Consider the following 20,248-nt stretch of genomic DNA (forward strand, 5'->3'; position numbering starts at 1 on the left):
AGCCTTCGTAGATGCCGCAGGTGCGTTCGAGCTGACCGTGGCGTCTGGTCGTGCAGGCAGTGCAGCTGTGGTCGTGGATGCGGTCACCTGACCATTGGCAGGCTGAAACAAACAGCGTAAATTAGGGTCAAAGTACCTTTAGACAGTTTGGTGCCATATGTTTCCCGAGAACACAAAATAATGTCTCACAATCTCGAGCAAACTTACTATGTTTTCTTCATTTTCTGCTTCCAATTCGTCATCTGAAAAGTCGCCATCTGAGATATCTCCATTTGATATTCTCATGAGGATTTCTTCTGCTGTCGCATCATCAACTTTCTGACGTTTTGAAGCATGATCTTCAAGTCCTGGAGACAAAAAATCACACATAACCATCATATCTGCGCACACGGTGCGAAATGGCTGCCCTGCAACAAAGGCAGCACTAAGGCGCAATGTCCACGATCGTGGACGCGGTATTTTACGCACCCTTTTTGACGTTATAAATAGTTTCTAGTTGCAAAAGTCTTGTTTATTGGCATGAGGTATCTCTTAGCTCTTACTGACAAGTGCATAATTTCATGCCACCTCGAATGAAACATAGCAAGGGCTTGAAAAGTGAGAGCCACTTACGTGCGCCGCCGTAAAACGTGGAGGCGTCCATCTTTGAGAGTTGTTTTTGTAGTTATTTTGTGTCAGCTGCGGCAGATGGCGCCACGGGTCGCTGCAGCAACATGTAGTGATAGAGAGAGCACTGGTTGCGCGCGAGATTCAAAGTAAATTTCGAGATATTGAGCTGTGAAGTTGGCGTCCACAAATGTGGACGCTGCGCCTGAAGGGGATAAGTTCACGAGCTTCGCCCCTAAAAGCTGAAAGCTGTGCAGACGTCAGAAGGAACAAAAAGGTGGCCTCAGAGATCGGCCGCCTTGTACAACTAACGTCAGCTGGCGCCTGAAGCGGCACCCGGAACACACTTCCGCGCTGCCTGGTTGTTGTTTTGCATATGGCACGTGCAGCGTGATGTCGTTCTCGTGCATCGTCACCTGTTGGCAAAGGCTTGATTGGGCCTCTCCCGCGTTCGCCGCACGTGTGCAGGGACCACAGGTACTCGCAAGCAGCCGCCATAAAGTAGCCCGCGGGCGCAAAAGCACCGCAAAAGTGGAATGACACTGTGACGTTAGGATTTAGCTGGGCATCTCCAAGCACAGCTGCAGCGGCGAAGTCGCCGAAGCTCTCGGGTCCTCTTCAGGTGTATGATGCCAATGTCGATATAGGTGAGGCGCCGCTGTTCAGATTTGGTAGAGGATATACACATCACAGCGAGTATTGATCCCGCAAGCTATCTCAGCGAAGCCACGCAATTTGATCAGAACACCTTTGAATGGTCTTTTAAGCCCGGCTGTTCCCTTCTCCATTCATAGTGGATCTCGTGGACCAATGGTGAATAGTGGGTCTTGCGCAATTTTTTGCGGACATGCGTCGTTGCCGCCGTAAGCTCTTCTCCTTTTTCTAGTGGAGCGGTGGTGCGTAGCAATAGTGAGCAGAGCGGCGCGCCCAATTTCTGCGGCGCATGCGCGATGGGAGGGAATTTTCGTTTCGCTTAGCCATATAGAGCTTCGGTTTTGAATTTAAAAAAAAAGAACGCATACTTATAAATAGAAATGGGTTGTAATATCATCAGCCAATCACACGCACCTAAGGTTTCAAACTTTCAGCGTAAAGGTACAATAAATAGAGAAACGATTTTTCGCGTATTTGTGCCGTACCCTTTCACAATCGGGAAAACAACACTCTCGCCGCGATACGACGCTTGGTAAGAAAGAAACTGAAGCAGAGAGATGTGGGGTTTAACGTCCCAAAACCACCATATGATTATGAGAGAGCCGTAGTGGAGGGCTCCGGAATTTTTGACCATCTGGGGTTCTTTAACGTGCACCCAAATCTGAGCACACGGGCCTACAACGAGAAAGAAAAAGCACGAAAAGAAAATTCGGTCGGAGACGCCACCTTCAGATGCGCGAACCAAACACCGCAACGTCATAGAATGGGTCTTCCGTAACTTGTAATCAATAAAAATGAACCGAAATCTTCAGTCATCTTTGGGTGCCTTAGACCTAGCATATTAATCTTCAGAAAATTTCATCGAGATAATGTCGCGAAAATATGAAAAAAAAATACATCCTGAAATTTATGACGCCACGCGCGGAGACTATGGGGTCCGAAATTGAAAAGTGAAGCTTCAACCTTGATTTTCTCCGCTAATAATAAACTTGTGATTGTGAAACTTACGAGTCTTGACATTAGAGTCCGTGTAACTGGCATCTTGTTATATTCTGTATCTGGCAGCATCTTTTTCTTAAACAACACGAAATGTATTATACAGTCTTTTATTGCAATACCGCTCTTTCCGCTTCGCGAGTTCAGTGACGCAAGCGGTTTAAGGGCGTCGTATCATTCGGTCACGGGAAGCATCTCGAAAAATCGGCGGGGCCAAAGGACAGACAGTCTGAGTGATAAGTTGCGAAGAATGTATATCGGCTCACTCGGACGTCCGCCCTTTCACAATTCTCGGGAGCCCGCGTAATCGCATGTAAAACACAAAAAAAAAACATAACGACGAAATAAACAAGAGACTGCGATACGGACTTCTGCCGCGAGTGTAAGAATGACGCACACATGCGACAGCTCGCCGATCGAATTCGAGATCCGCTGTTGCGTAACTGGCAAAAGAAGCATCGCGCGCGATACCGAACTTGCGGTGGCACACAAGGATGGAGAGGGCTGCGTTGACTCGCACGGCGGCGAGAGATAGGCGGTCGTTAAATCCGCCCCTTCCGCGACCTTCGCCATTCGCCGGCGAGGCTTTTACAAGAGCGTTCGCTGCTGCTTGGCACGCGTTTGATAATATACTGCTAGCCACGACTATAAGAAACTGCCATCCAGTAGAGAAATGACGTAGAGAGGGAGTGGAGAAGAATCAATGTCTTCCTATCACCACGAATTTTTGTTTACATTTTGTATGTGTATTGTACGCTTCCACATACACTTGGGCGCACATAGATAAAAAGGGGGTCAGAACCCCCGCCACCATCCCACAAAAAAATAAGAAGAAGAATGTTTATGTCTACGACCCTGCTGACGAGAAATAACATTCGATGGGCAGTGGCATAGCCAAAGGGGGACGTGGGGGTGAAACCCCGATCCCCCTTCCTGAATTTTGAGGCGCGAATCTCATTTTCTACTGCAATCCCTATCTACTATGCACCCAATAGCATCTCCCTTATTATACAACAGATGGCGCTGTCTCATAGAGATGCATGAAAACTGCAGTTTGGTGACAATATACTAGATGACGCTGTACAGATTCTGTGTCGTCATCGCCATTTTTGTCTAGTTTCCTAGGTGGCGCTGTCCCATAGAGATATGTCTTTCGTCAAACAATGAAAACTCATAGAACGGGCACTACCAGCATTGATGTATGCACATGATATAGTGCTAATGGCCGACAACAAGGAAGCTTTGTAGAGATTAGTGGACATCTGCGGTAATGAGGGAGATAGGTTAGATTTCAGATTCAGTAAGAAAAAATCAGCAGTCATGATTTTTAATGACAACGAAGGTAGTGAGCTTAGAATACAGGAGGTCACGCTTGAAATAAGAGATAAATACAGATATCTGGGCGTATGGATAAGCAATGGGACCGAGTACCTAAGGGAACACGAAATATACGTGACGACTAAAGGTAATAGGAATGCAGCGGTAATGAAAAACAGGGCACTGTGGAATTACAATAGGTATGATGTTGTGAGGGGAATATAGAAAGAGGTCATGGTTCCTGGTCTGACGTTCGGCAATGCGGTCTTGTGCATGAGATCAGAAGTTCAAGCAAGATTAGAAATTAAGCAACGTGGAATAGGTAGGCTTGCCTTAGGAGCTCACGGGAATACACCAAATCAGGGAGTACAAGGTGATATGGGATAGACATCATTTGAGGGCAGGGAAGCTAGCAGCAAGATAAAATTTGAGAAGCGATTGAGATAAATGGGGGAGGAGCGTTGGGCTAGGAAGGTTTTCAGCTACTTGTACATGAAGAATGTCGATACAAAATGGAGGAAGCGAACCAGGAAATTGACTGGTAAATACTTAGACAACAGGAGGTGGCCAAACCAAAAAGACCTATCTGTTAAGAAGAAAGTGAGGGAAACGGAGACTGACATGTGGAGAATCGGCATGATTAAGAAGTCCGCACTAGTGATCTATCGAACTTTTAAGCAGGAAACTGCCAAGGAAAGGATCTATGATAATACTCGGGGTAGTTCTCTACTGTTTGAGGCCAGGACGGGAGTGTTGCGAACCAAGACATAACGGGCCAAATACGAAGGGGTAGACTCAGTATGCAGTGCGTGTGGAGAGGAAGAAGAAACTGCCGAACACTTGATAATGTTCTGTAAAAGGCTTCAATCTATAGTTCAGGATGGCGTTGGGGTTTAGGGAGAGGGAGGGCAAAATAGACTTTAAGCGGGTAGAATAAACTAGAAGGAGGTTATCTGATTGGTGGCTGAAGTCAAAGCACGAGCGAAAATTAAACCCTTCACTGCGAAGTACGAATCCTCAACCTCACTAATTAAGAGAAAAAATAAATCTAGTTATTAGTTCATTAAGTATTACGGCTTGGTGGCGCTAGCCACCGCCCGATCTAAAGGGTAGCCATACCAATCCAACCATCAATCCAGTGTGCAAACTGCAGTTTGGTGACGATACACTAAATGACGTTGCACACATTCTGTGTCTTCATCGCCATTTTTGTCTAGTTTCCTATATGGCACTGTCCCATATAGATGTGTGAAATACGGTGGTTGGGTGAATGGACACTAGATCACGTTGGAGGTGACGCTGCTCTCCGATTGGCTGCTGCGCGAGGCTCCGCCGGCGCGCGCGTTATCTCTCATTCGCCTAGATCATCGGCGTATAATGTCGGATCGCGAGCGGAACGGTGCGCGGGTCCCGATACGGTGCGCGCCAAGGAAGTGGCCCTGCGAAAAGGCTTCAATGAAAAGCGGACCCCGGAATGCGAGAGCGGGAAGCGGTGAGGTTCTCGAAGTTTTGTCGGGCGAGGTTCTCGGAGTATTCATAAAATCGCCGAAAAACTTCCGGAGCTTCGCCCACCTCCCTATCATCCACTCCGTGGCGATGCAGGATTTTTTTAATCGTACTTGCGTATCTATAGACGCACACATAAAAACGCACGTACGAACATACACAAAGTGTGGTTGAACCCCCTCCCTCCAAAAAAGTTTCTGGCTACGCCCTGTAGACGACCTAAGATAGATGTGGTAAAGAGGCATTTCCAAGGTAGAATTTCTTAATTGAGTGGTTTGACGGCTGTCTTCAATGCCGTACGTCAAAGCAAGATGATACCCCGCGTTCTATTCCGCTCTCTCCTTTCATCCGGCAATCCAATCTGAAGGAAGAAGGAAAACGAGAGAGAGGAAAGGCAGGGATGTTAACCAGTTTAATATAGCCAGCATGCTACCCTGCACAGGGAGAATGCATGGGAGATATTGAAAGAAGAGTAAAGAATGAGAGAAATATAAGGGAAGCACACACGCACCACACATAAAGTCACCACGTAGAGCGGCAGTCTTGTGCGGTATACGGCATCATTAGTATACTCTACAGCCGCTTGTGCAAGTATGTTGTTTTTAGGAATTTCAGCGATGCCTTGGTTGCTTGAATTCTCGATGACTTTCAAGGTTGTCATTGGAGAATAGTAACTTTCTAGTGTCATTGTTTTGTTGTCAAGACGAGCGAGAGCGAATGAAGGGGGGGGGGGGAGGGGGTCGTTTCTGCACAACGTAGCGAGGACACTCGCAGAAGCTATGCTGAAAAGTCTCCTCGGTGCTGCAGGCATCCCAAAGAGCGTTTTCGGCCATGCCTATCCGAAACTTCGTGAAAGCCACTCTCAGCCATAAGTGGCATAACAGAGTGGTCTCTCTTCGGTAGAGAGCAGTCGGAATTTGAAATCGCCGCCACACGTTTTGGTGGTGTTGCCGATAGCTTTAACTTTATAATGTAGCCAGTGTTGAGTGCGAAATATCATCTGCTTCGAAGCAAGGCAGCCGCATCATACCTTGAAAGGGGTATAGCCTCTTCCTTGCGCCTTGTAAAGCTGACCGGGCAGTATTATCGCCAATCACGCCGCAGGGACTTGGCAACCATTGAAACGTCACTCGGTGGCCCTTCTCAAATGACGTGGATTAATGAGACCATTAAACGCCGTATGCACCAATGCAACCATTTTCATGCGCATGCGTCTGCCGTAACACCATTTGTTTGGTTGTTAAAGATCCGAAACAGAAAAGTTAACAGCCCAACACGGTGGCACTGACACCCATCCGTAAAAGAGTCTACGGTTTCGCATGGCAAGGGATGAAAACGGAAGTGAAAGTGATGAGGAGGAGAACACCACCAGCTTCTTACTTCTTGTCTCCGCACCTAAAGTCCCTAGATTTTTCCCTGCTCTCTGGGGATCTTAGATCTGTTATGACCGGCATCAGTAGGCGCCATGCTGTCGCTGAGAAGCGTGGCCGGGCAGCGTTCCCACGCCTGGAGCCCAGGTTTTCTTGGAACCAGCGTCGAGATCTGACGGGGGAGCGGCGCTCTTTTAACCCTCAAACAAGTAGCCGACTCGCCGAATGCTTATGCCCGCCAGGTATTGTCCCGGCTAGCCGGCGGATGAGACGTCACGTCGCCACGAAGCGGTAAGCCGTTCCAGAGGGGACAACAAAGACAGCGTATTCCTTTGTAGAAACGGCGACCGCCGCCACAAAGTGCCCTGCTAATTGAGCAGACAGATTAGCGGACCGTTTGATGTCTGCTGTCCGAAGCTTGGGACCCCTCGACCAGTGACACACACGACGAGCAAGAGCCCCTCTGGCGCCACCTTTAAGTGCAGTGATCTTGACTCGAAATTGGCTGTTCACGTGCGCCGTGCATGCTCGTACCCCTCACCTGTTGTGTGTGTATGTGATTGGTGTTCCACTGAAGAAGGAGGAGCCCGACAGGGCTTATAACGGCGCCGCAGAGTGCAGGACGTCGCTCTGAACCAACTAAAGGTTCAACCACCACGTTCGTAGTTTGTGAAGGCTCTGAACCAAGTAAAGGTTCAACCACCACGTTCGTAGTTTGTGAACGCTCTGGACCAAGTAAAGGTTCAACCACCACGTTCGTGGTTGGCGAACTCCTAACCTTTCATGCTGTAAATATTTGTAAATAGTGCCATAAACCCTGTTTGTTTTTCGTATCCCCATCTTGTAAGCGTTCGTTTCCTCAACCCGAAGCTACACCACGCTACCACAGCACCCCGGGATCACAACAACTGGTGATCAGCGGTGGGATCACGACAACTGGTCGTCAGCGGTGGGATACGACTCAGCACCCCGAGCCGCAACAACTGGTTGGCATCGGTGGGATTCCCGACAACTGGTGATCAGCGGTGGGATCCCCAACAGATCCTACAGAGAAGAGTCGAGGCAGCGGAAGCTGCCTTATCTTGTGCATTACATTTTTTTTTTTCAAGTTACGTCGCCAAGTTTACGGAGATGCAGGTGCAAGAGTTTTCTCTTTTTTTCTTTTTTTCTATCATTTCAAAGCATGCGGTGATGTAGAATATTTTTCTTCGAGCAATATGATCATCACAACGTGTTGTTTATAGGCAGTGCCGTGATTGGCGACTAACAAAGTGCAGAAATTCTATAGTCTAAACTTGCTTAGTATCATTGATTAGTAAGTATGAGTGCCTTTGTGCATTGTGTATTGTCTACGTCTTGTGTGCACCGAATCAAATACACGCCAACATCCAAGTACCAACTGTAAAGAATTTCAAAAGTGATGTACCCGTCATGGATTCCATATAGTATTCAGCAATTTTACCATTAGTACCTACAGGTCTCCGAAGGGCGTCCGCGGTTGCGCGTTCCAACGTAAACATTCTGTGTTATTTACAGACATGAAGGCGCCCATTTTGAAGGTCCCGCCTCTACACGCCTGCCCCTTGATCTGTCGTCCTAGCCGATGATTGCTGTATGATGAGAGGAGGTGAAAGAATTATGCATCAGATGTAAACAAGCCGGCATATTCCAAGGAAAGCATCCCAAGGACTACGGGAAATTATCGCTGAGCCGCACGGAAAGAATCACCTGCCGACGAGGTTAATGGCTCGTCGCATTCTATATATTTGCCACGAATGCACTGCTTCTCTTCTCGCTTTATAGAGAGTATTATGCTTACAGAAACGCCCGCGTGCAAGGTCTCACCAGTTATAAATCGTTTTCTAAGCTGTTGCGACGTTTTCTGCAAGCTTCAAGGCTATACTCGCAAACGCGAGCGTTAAGGTATTTCGTTATGTCGCTCGTCGGGAAAACAGCCACAAACAGTATACTGCTGTTTGTTTGCCCGAACTACTAAACGTGCGAAGGACACGAACACGGGAACATTCTTTGTTGTTGTTGATGTTGTTGTTAAAATCGAGAATATAGATTAGTAGAATGATTGTGACAGTAGTAGGAAATGTTGCGGAGGTCGATACATGAGTCAGTTTTGCACTGTTGCGAGATTATTGGCCACTTTTGCGATGAAGAATATTGCTACATGCATAACAATATTATGTATAAAAGATCATGGATAAACGAAGCCGCAGGTATACGCACGAACCCCTAATTCAACAAATAAATAAAGACAGACCATTTGATTGGCTGATCGATTTGCAATGTACAACCTCTACATTTAAATGTCTGTACGTTTGAAACGTGTTTATCCGCAGGTAGTCAACAAAGTCTCATGTCTGAGCACACCGACATCCGTCCTATAGAGTCGTCAATGGTCCCAATGTATTACTTGCACCACGTAGCAGCGTATCAAGAAAAACTTGCTAGATTTCAGTTGAACTATAGCGTGACACCGTTAGCGGTGAAACACATCATTGGAACGCATGCGCTGATGCCTCGAGTGAATATGATTACAGCTATTCGGTGCACGCTTCCGAAGCTCGCGTTCTGTAACTTCTCTTAACTCTTGCATTTTATTTGAGATTTTTCTCTGATCATTTCAGAACGTGAAAGCGCCTCTGCAGGGAACGCTGGCTAAAGGATTTGAGCTTCCCATATATATATCGTTGCTTGATGCCGTGACCATGCATCACATGATGATTATGTTATCAGCTAGTAAATGGCAACTGCGCGTGTAATTAATGCATAAAGTCACGCATGCGGACTTTCTGATTAGCGATCTTTGCTGAGAGAGTGGTAATATGCGGCGAAATAGCAATCAGTCCACATAAATAGTTGAGAGCTTGACTAGGAGGTCCCAATTCAGTTTCCAATTTCGGCATCTCCTTCTGCATGAACAGTACCTAGATTTAATCACTCGATTTTATAGTAACAAAAACAATTCATTCCAATTTTGATTCTATCGAAGTATGCGCATACCTTTTCTCAAGATTATATATGCACAGCAACGTTCTCGCACAGGTGCGCTCCGGAGCCGTTAGGGGAGAGGCGCGATGGGGTTTTTTTTTTTTTGGCATTTTAGAGTGCTCGATGAAAGGCACGCGAAAAAAAATATTTATTTCCCCCACCTATAGATCAGATAATGCAAAGAAGAAAAAAGAAACACTTTAGAGTAAAGCTTCTCACGGCCATATTATGTCAAAACTATATATACGGCATTAAGGGCAAAGCCACCAACGCATATCCTTTCTCGGCACACTTTTTGTAGCGTGATGACACCAGTCCATTTCACGCTCCTCAGCTATAGGAAGCCGCATTTTTGGATGAATTGGGCTGCAGGCCACCAGAAAATGGACCGGCATGGTAATGTTAGGGTAGGCTGGGGTAAAATGCGACAACAATTTTAAAAAAGTCACTATTTACTTTTATTTCCCTCCTATTTTTTCTTTGAATTCAAGGTATTTTTACATAACTATTTCGATGTTGCCACTATTAGAAACATTTTAGAAATAAATAAGACACAAAATGTCCAAATGTTTCATTTTGCCCCAACCAGCGGGCAAAACAAGACGCGGTGTGGGACAAAACGAGACGGAGCTAAAAAAAATTATTCCTTCGGTTTTTGCAGTGGAACGATTTGATGTTCACGCTGTGGAGTCTTACGCAGTCTTAAGGAGCGCAGTCCTTGGACTCCACACATTGAATCTAGACAAAACATGGCGCTGTGTTGCTCCGAAACTCCTTGCCGCCAGTTTTTTTTTTTCTTCTGTTATCTCTTGTTGAACGCTCGCACTTCATTGGATTATTCGATAATTCGAGCCTAGAAATATTTGACGCATCTTCTTCACCTCTTTTTGCTATTTTGATGCATAACTATTTTTGCTAGTTTGATGCAGAACTGCTCAGGTATTTCATGGCTTTAAGCTTCATCTGCCGGGCTTTGAGAGGCAATGAATTTAAAACCTCAATGCACCCCATAGATTCAGATTGTCTAGCAGTTTTTTTTTTCTCATTATTGTGTTGGAGAAACGTCACTAAACTCAATCCCAAGACATGTTTGTGAACGGCTTCACTTGCAGATTCCGCTATTTTCATGCGTCTTTTGACAGCATATATAGCTGGAAACACTTAAAAACCTCGATGCAGCGCGAATGAAGGGAGTCGTGTCCTGAACGGCAATCAGCGTTTTTGCATGTCGTTTTTCTCTCAGGAGGCACGATATGATATTCTCTTGTATGTGCAACCCATCCTAAACAAATAAATATAATATATAATGAAAGTAAGTTAATGGTTAGATCAAAAAGGCACTCACTAAGGCAATCGGATGCCTTTTTCTTTCGCGTTTTGCCCCTCTCAGATGCCAGAACTAAGAAAAAAAATTCCGCTTTGTTTCCGGGCAGCAAACGAACTAAACTTTTGGTGCTATGTAGCTCTTAGTCTAAAGTAACAAAATAAATATTTATGTTACTGTACTGACGCAGGAGCAGCTTCGTGCATGGATCCGGATATTTTGCCGAGCAGAATTTCACCCCTTTTTGACGGGTGACGACTCACAAACACAGTGACACCAGCCGCATAATTTCTCCCGTGTGAACGCTGTGAGTAATCATCAACTTTTACTCACAAAAGGTAGACAAGAACCAGTATACGTATCGTTGAACTAGAGAAACAAAGAAAAGTAGTTTTTGTGCTAGCTACATGAGGCCGGAAAACCAAAATTTCATGTTTGGCCCCGTGTCTCAGTTTACCCTATACCATGTGATGTTACAGCTAACCAGGCCTCTATGGGGAGCTATCGATAATTTGGAGGGATATCCATGCGTCGAGTAAGATTAGGAAAATTGGTAAAAAATATCCATTGCTTACTGGTCATACCACAACGAAAGGTATATCGCTTGATTAATAGGGTTGCCAACAGTCTCGGATATTGGAGGGCTGTCCCGACTTTTTGTACAGCGTCCCGAGTCCCACAGCGTCCCTGTCGGGACAAGTCTATGTTCCGGATTCGTTCCGGACCATCCAGTTACATATGTTTATGTGATACAACGCACACCCAGGCACGCTATGGGACACGAAGCTCCAGCAAATCGCGCGCATGAAGCAATGCTGCAGTGACTGCGAGGCATTAAGCCACTTTATCTGAACTTCTGCGTAAAGAGCGACAACTATTATCAGTACGTTCTCCAGAAAGAGGAAGTGTTCGGAACATCACGTAACCAGCTGAATTGCCACATAAAGAGGTCGCCGCAAGAAAAAAAAAAACCATGAATTTTTTTTGGAACCATAAAGATTCCAAAAAAAAAAAAGAAAACTGATGTCATTGGGTCTGTGTGATAGTGCAAGTAAGACCACCTACTTATCGTCTTGCTCCAGACTTGGCATCCCTATTGTGTGAAAGTGACAGTTTTTTTTTTTTGTTCGACTTATGGCGCTACGTAATCGCGTGAGTCATCGCTATATCGAATTAGGGCACGGCAGTTTTTTTTTTTTAACGCCGAAGGTACGCCGCGATATTAAGATGGTGGGTCACTCACAGCTCTGGTATAAAAAAAAAGGCCGGCAAAGGTCCTAATCGGAAAGGCTAGCAGAAGTAAGTCGAATTTCAGGGTCTGCAATCAAAGTTGTAGGTACGGTTTGATATGTGGGGTTTAACGTCCCAAAACCACTATATGATTATGAGAGACGCCGTAGTGGAGGGCTCCGGAAATTTCGACCACCTGGGGCTCTTTAACGTGCACCCAAATCTGAGCACACGGGCCTACAACATTTCCGCCTCCATCGGAAATGCAGCCGCTGCAGCCGGGATTCGAGCCCGCACCCTGCGGGTCAGCAGCCGAGTACCTTAGCCACTAGACCACCGCGGCGGGGCATAGGTACGGTTTAGAGACGATCTAAGGAACGGTGTATGCCCCACGTTTATTACATTCGAATTTGACGTGAGGAACCTTTCCTCTGATAAGCTGAAAGACCGCCGATAATGGTAGCATATGACGGGCTTACAATGTTTTATTATTATTCTGCATTGACTGACATCCGCAAAACGTGATGCAAACTTTCAGCCGTAAAAAGCTCCCGATTCCTTCAGGATTTCAACATTTCGGCACGTTGAAAGCGTTCGCCTTCATGAGTAATCTTCCAAGAGTGTAGTTAGCACTCAGATTTAAAACTTCTGGTACGGATCATTCTCTGCAGTAATGAAATATTCACCTTGCTTCTATTCACTTGGGCGGAACAACTTCGCAGGCGTACCATGCAACACATACAAATGGGTAGAACACCGCCCTTCAGTAATTTTATCTTGTCTCTGACTGAACTACGCTCTCCAAAATACGTTCGCACATTAAACATGAGCGTGTCTCTATATCCTTTTACATATAAGTGGTGAATTATCAAACCCTTTAGGGCAGCGCGAAAACTAATGCTTGCATGCATATTCACATGGCCGCACTATGACAGCTCTGATGTAAAACGCAGCTTTTAAATAATTTGTTGCAGTATTTTCAGCGACTCGAAAAGACCGAAAAGTGATATGCGGTTTACGACGAGCTGGAAATTTATGTAAAAGGTGCATCACAGTTGCCCCAAACTTCATTGCATTCGTTCTATTTATATATTGTCTCCTTTATTTGTCATTCGAATATTCAGTACACTGATTTCTTCTTTTTTATGATACGATCTATACCATTAAAGATTAAGCGCTGCCGGCATATCGGTGGTGATATTACATATGACATACTATGCCATATGACATACTATATTTTGTTTCGTGTCGCTTTTGTGCAACAATTTCGCATGTAACACACTTCCGGTAAATTTAGTTACATAACCTTAACACGCCAACCTACAAACGCACGCACAAGCACACATGCAAAAAGCAGTTGCTTATCCCCCCCTCTCCCCGCCAGAAAAAGAAAAAAAATCCTGGCAGCAGCATCGCTGCAACATTTGACATTCGATAAAGCGAGATAATTGTTCACAGCAAACGATACAAAAGAACATATATAAATCAGCGAAGGCATAAGCTGACAGCATATACGCGACGCGTACGACTGCGCGGCATTGAGGTGCACAAAGCACACGTGCGGCGCAGAAAACGTTGGCTTCAAACTGCGTTCCTGCTGCTGCACAGCTGCTTGCTCGACGACTTCAGTGCGAGTTCCGAACGCGTGCATATACGTGCCTTGCCTCTGAGTGCATAGGCGTGCGACTGCGCGTGCACACTGGTCAACCGCTCCAATTCCCTTTAAGTACCTTTAAATCTCAATATCTCTAAGCAATTCGGGCCTTCTTGCTTCGTTTTGTTATCCCAGTAACGTATTTCTTTTCAATGTTACTGCACTGCTGACCTAGCTATGTCAACCACAAAAGTTGTGCAGCTTTTGTCTGCGCCCTGCGAGTTGAGAAGTTAAATGTTCGATTCAATCTCCGGAAATAGCAAAATTCTCCAAATATGTCCACGTTCTTCCAATAGTGTTTCGTGGATGGGCGATTGCCCTCGGTTTTGAATTATTGTTGTAAGGCGTCGTCGCGTGCTAGCATCTGACGCTTACATCATGAGTATAGGACACCATTTTCGTATGGTCGTCATTAATTATTTTCCTCGTTCGAACACGTACAGCCCACATGTGACGTGACCAAAAGAAGCAACAATATTTAGATTTAGAGCCTTTGGTGTCTGACTGTCGAAACAGACACCCTCGGTTTTCACCCCTTACTAAAATCCCATATATGGCCACATCAAGGATTGGGCATATCAGGCTTTATATAGAGGTTTCATATATGGGTCATATATAACCTGATATACCAAATTCCTGATATACCCATATATGAGAAACATCAATATATGGCTATATATAGAAGCATCCATATGAGGTTATGTGTGGCTTTATGTGGATACCTTTATATACAGGGTGTCCCACGTTATTTAAGCCAGAGTTTAAAAATATGCCAGAACACGTAATTACGATGCGACCAAATGCACGTTGCTCACCGTTGCCTGGAGTTAATAAGACTATTTCTTGTGTCCTGAAATATTGTTTAATTAGATCTGTTTAATTAGCTAACTTTTCAAGAAACAAAGATCGATAAAAATTTCAATGAGAAAGTTTGTAGATCGGTTTGCAAAACTTCCATAAAGATAGTTTTGAACTTTACATCTGTTAACTGTGTTTTTATGCTAATTACAATTGCCCGCGAAATACAAAAAAATACCACGTGACAAACCCGCTAGCGCATCAGTGCGCCGATGATTCTAGTGCTCCCTAACGTTTTGTGCACGAACGACATGCTTCCCTTGCACCGGTTCATGACAGCGATAAGCAGTCACAGCAGTAATTATTTTTGTGGCCGATAGCAAAACGTGTTCATCGTAAAGCTACCACCATGGTTGCGGCCCTGCCGAGACAGCACAATGGGGCAAATGCTATTGTAGTTCTTACGCGGAACGTTAGGAAGTACTTGAATTATTACGCGCCCTAGCGCACGAGCGGGTTTGTGTATTTCGTGGGCATTTGTAATTAGCAGAAAAACACCAATACCTAACAGATATAGAGTTCAAAACTGTTTAATCAGACGTTTTTCAAACCAATCTACAATCTACAACTTTCTCATTGAAATTTTTATCTATCTTCGTTCCTTAAAAAGTTAGTTAATTAAACATACCTAATTAAACAACATGTGAAAACACAGAAAATGGTCTGACTAACTCCAGGAAACGGTGAGCAACATGCATTTGGTCGCGTCGTAATTAGTACTTGTTCAAGCATATTTTTAAACTCTTGCTAAAGTTACGTGGGACACCTTGTACTATAACTTGTATGAATTTATCTTGTGTCGTTGGCGTAAATTATAACTCCACAAATTATTTTACAGCTAGAAATATTGCCGTTAAAAGGTCTGCAGTCACCATCGTCTCCAAAAAAGTTAGGTTGTATTCTCACAACATTATTGTTTAAGTTATCCTCATTATACGCGCCCCCTTTGTGCATTTATTCGAAGATTACAAATATTGCCGTGAACAATGTCAAGGTAGGTGCCAGAACTTTATGCGAATGTAACGCATTCCATCAGCGGCCCACATACTCATTGGATTAAACGACTATTTTAAATGTAACTACGTTATCATTACATCTAGAGCGTTTATACATAGTAGTGCACAGCATTATCATGCGCCCTGTCACGATGTTCTAGTGGTTAAGGTACTCGGCGGCTGACCCGCAGGTCGCGGGATCGAATCCTGGTAGCGGCGGCTGCATTTGGGCGAAAATTCTGTAGGACTGTGTGGTCAGATTTGGGTGCACGTTTAAAAAAAAAACCCACGTGGTCGAAATTTCCGGAGCCCTCCACTACGGTGTCTTTCATAACCATACGGTAGTTTTGGAACGTTAAACCACACATATCTATCAATCAGAATTTTCGTGAGCTGGGGGGGGGGGGGGGGGCGGTGTAGGTGGCAATTAAATTTAACCGCTGCCCACGCTCCTCCGCTAGCCCACCCCCTTCTTTAAATATTGGTCGAGTCCGAAACAAAAGCTTCACAACAGACGCAAAAACGACAAACATAAAAGACAAAGCGACGCCACGTGCTTCTAATAACGGCCCTAGCTATGCTTTCCGAGAGTCAAGGTGCGGTGTATACAATTCTTGGAATTCGTGATTTGTTCAGTCGCCATTATTCACAAAATACTGTGAAGCTATAAGCCTGCACTTTAAATAACGACGGTAAATACATGGGTAGAATTAAAATGGTAGAACTTGAAATTGGAGATACCATAGAATACGCAGAACACGTACCCAAGAAGGAGTTCCACGCGAACGAACGCTGGACAATCAAGTGTGCGATTCGAGAAGACCGAAATTGCACCGCCGCGCAAGAATTCCCACGCATACGCATGGTCACCACTTCCCACGACACGTGACGTAAGCTCGATTATGCCCAGGTCACCAACTTGACGGAACCGAATGTCCAAAATAAACGAGCATTCATTAGCTCGGTGACTGAAGTGATGTCACGTACGGTGGTGGTGCTGTTGGTCATGGCCGATAACCCACCACGGTGTTGTCGGCCATGAAACGGATGGTACGTACCTTATTTTAGAAATAAGGCTGTTTTACCCGCCGAATGCATTCAGATATGAATGTTTTTTTTAAGAACACATTGGTAAAACATGGATTAGAAATAGAATAAATAAATGAAACGAAAAAAAGAAAACCCAACAAGCCAACAGTGTTGAAAATGAAGTGAACTTATGCCTAAGCTTAACATTCAAATCGTTTTGTTTCCCTTAGGAAGTAGCCGTGATGGATCGAACTTTCTTTGTCTTTCACCGCGGACACAGAGCACACCGTCCACTCCTTGTATTCGCCGATACCCCCCTATTTAAGTTTGTGACGGCTTATAAGTTAGCGCCTAGACTTTGCGCACTCACACACTCCACCCCGTTCCCATGTCCGGACGTTTACAGACTACTACAAGAAAGTATCTCATTGCGCCTACGGAGCAGCCCCCATATGAACGAAACTGGCAGGAAGCGGTCATTTCCACGGTCTCCCCCGCGAATAATATTAGGTGGCGTCAGCCAGAGGACGCCCTTACGAAAGAGTGCGCTGAAAAAGAAGCTTCTGGCTTCCTGTGTCGCAAGGGGGCGGACGACGCGAAGCATGCAAACAGTATAGGCAGCTCACGGAAACTTCCCCGGGTGACGTGCAGCCAAGCCTGCAGACCTGCTACAGTATCCCGGACGAAAGCCAACACCAGGCACACATTGCGGCTTATATCTTTTTATTCGTTAATCAAATCTTACCAAGCGTTCGCACTATAGCTTGCCCAAAACAGCTCTTTTACGCGTTCACCATGTTTGCCTTCAAATGTTTCCGCCGGTTTCTGCTCAGGAGCATTATGTATTCGAATTAACAGAATCAACTTTCGAGAGAATCAATAAATGGGCTAGTTCGTTGCACGTCCCGGATGATTTAAGCGAACACAAACTAATACGAAAACAGGACAGTAGAGAAAGCGCTCATACTCCTTTTTTCGTCTTCCCCGTGACTGCGCTATATGCTGAACCATGCAAATCAACTGTCATAAACATTTCCTCGCAACGTATACTTTTCAGGAACATCCATTCTTACGATTTCCGTGTCGCCGTGTTGAAGCATCTACTCACACAGAACCGGTCTTCGTCAGCCCGCGCAAGTAAGTTCCGTGAAAATTGGTTCGGCTTTCTTCCACCGGCAACTTCCGAGGTACTGCGAAACATCCCCTGTGTCCGCTCTTTACCAATCGCCTTTCATCGTCACCGCTTGCAACGGGTCCGGAGCAGCTTTAAAAATGTTTAATGCGATTTGTATCTATCAAGAGCCCCCGTTTTTTTTTTTTACCAGTCAAAGTCGTGACAATGTTTCACATGACGTAGACTCGTTACTGCGTCCTGCAGACTAAGGAAATAAGCTGTTGCCTTAGAAAATGCTTGGCCATCTTCAAGTTCTTCGATTCCCTAATAGCGCACATCATGAGACCATACTCGTTCGGAAGGTTCCCCTTCAGGGGGAAGGGAAAGGAAAGTTCGTCGGCACACCCCCCTTGCTAATTAAGCCTTATTCAGGGGTTGGAGGAGGAAGGTTCCTCGCCGCGCACCCCCCTTCCCAATTAAGTCAATGTATGGGGCAGTCTTCACGCCCCCACAGCCCTCTCAGATGATAGGGGGAGGGGGGCGGCCGACCCTTTGATCCCCCTCCGTGGGCACGCCTACGTATGCGACCTAAACACGTTTAAGGAAAAGACTTGGGTCATAAGTGGGGGTTAATTATTTCTTCTACCCAGGCTGTACTCGGTTGACATAGCCAGAGAAGCTAAAAGAGGTCCCCCCCCCCCCCCCCCCGAAAAACTACATGTATGTAGAAACATGGGCACGAAGCTACATAAAAGAGGGTCAAACACTCCCCCCAAATATTTCAGCTACACTCCACTCTTCAGCTATATTCGGGTCAGGAATGCCAGGCATACACAAGAGTGAAGTCATCTTTCCTTTAAGGTGGCTAATAAGGTAGTCTTGCACCTATCCTTGACGATTCAGCGTTGTACTGCACGGACCAGCCGAAATATTTCAAAGAATAAACATCAGTGCCCGTCAGTAACGTTCATTATCAGTCAGGACAAAACCACATAACATATGATGAAAATCAATATTCCATTCCCAATACTGCATCAAGTTCTAAATCATTGCCTATACCTTCCCATTTTTATGCAAACTTCGGAAGACACCTCTTGTTTTGATGGTGCGACAAGGAGTGAGCATTCCATATTGTCACCTACCTCCACGTCAATTTCAAACATTGCCAAATCTGTCACGTGATCGTTATGTGCGACTATTATAGTGGGGACCTTAAAAAAACACTCGTTCGTTCTTTCAAATGGAAACCTGCTCAATATCATTTGGAATGCCCATGGGCGCATGAATATTGCCGAGGGCCCATGTAAGTGTTGATTTTAATTCTTTGTTTCAAACTTCTCAAAGATTATGTTGTCGGCAAATGTCACAGCTTTACACGCATGCTCTAGTTTCACTTTCATGAATCATTTCATGCTCTTTGTACACAGTGACTCTGGCATTGTCAGAAAACCATTTCATATTTCTGCTATAATAAAGGTAGAATTGCGTCCTTCGCAAAATTGTTTTGCATTTCTACACATGTAGTTTAAATCAGAGTTATTCTAACTACCTGCACCAGTCCTTTCATAACTTTGTGAATATCGTTCAGTTGGACTAGCACTGAAATGAGCCAAAACAAGTGTTCTTGCCTACATTCCCTCCAGCGGGAGATGCCTGCAATAGATCTATGGTGTCACATTTTAACCGGAACACAAGGGAAAGCCCCCCACTGTATAGTTGGACGAAGCTTCATAATGCTGGAAAAGCCACTTATACTTTGTGCACATTTTAATCCCGTAATTACCTCTGTCATCATCGTAATTTATTTCTGTATACATTTTAAACTGTGCTGTATATGCTGCACTATTTCTTTAATACGAAGCCACGTTCATAAGGTTTTGTCAAAGTCAGCCTCACTGCGGTGTCAAATTCTAGACTGCTCCTGCGGTTACTGCTACTGAAGAAGCACATGTAGTCAGCCATGTACTCGGGTGCAGGAACATAGCCAGGCGGTGGCACATTGGGCCTGTGCTCCCCCCCCTCAAATTTTTTTATACCATAGCATAGAGAGCAAAAATTTATCACATTAAGAGGGTGCCCTCCCATGAAAAAAATTTCTGGCTATGCGCCTGCTCAGGTGTCCTTTCATGCTTCATACTTGCAACTTGTTGCAACTGTCCTGGCTCAAAAAGAAAAAGCAGAAGAAAATGAAACTGTAACAGGGATGCAGAGAGCATAGTGGTAGATAGTAAGGAAATAGCATTGCAGACTTGGTAAGAATTAGCACGGTGCAAAAAACTGCTAAGGTCAGACCCAACAGACAGAGGGCACTAATTCAGTTCAGCCTACTTGAAGACTGTGGTAATATAAAGATTGAATTATTTTGTACTACTGCAGAACAAAATATAGTACATAGTGCATTTAGTAGAGACCAAGTCTGAATGCTGCATAAATAGTCAATTGGAACATATACTGCAGGAGGGAATACGAAATACTATTTGCTCTTCCGTGTTGGTGTTCCCTGATTGACCATATTGAAAAGCATGACGATGCAAAAAAAAAAAAAAACAGTATTCTGTATTCTATGATACAGCACAAGCCCACTGATACTGA

Source organism: Rhipicephalus microplus, chromosome 2 (assembly GCF_043290135.1).
Source record: "Rhipicephalus microplus isolate Deutch F79 chromosome 2, USDA_Rmic, whole genome shotgun sequence".
Lineage (NCBI taxonomy): Eukaryota > Metazoa > Arthropoda > Arachnida > Ixodida > Ixodidae > Rhipicephalus > Rhipicephalus microplus.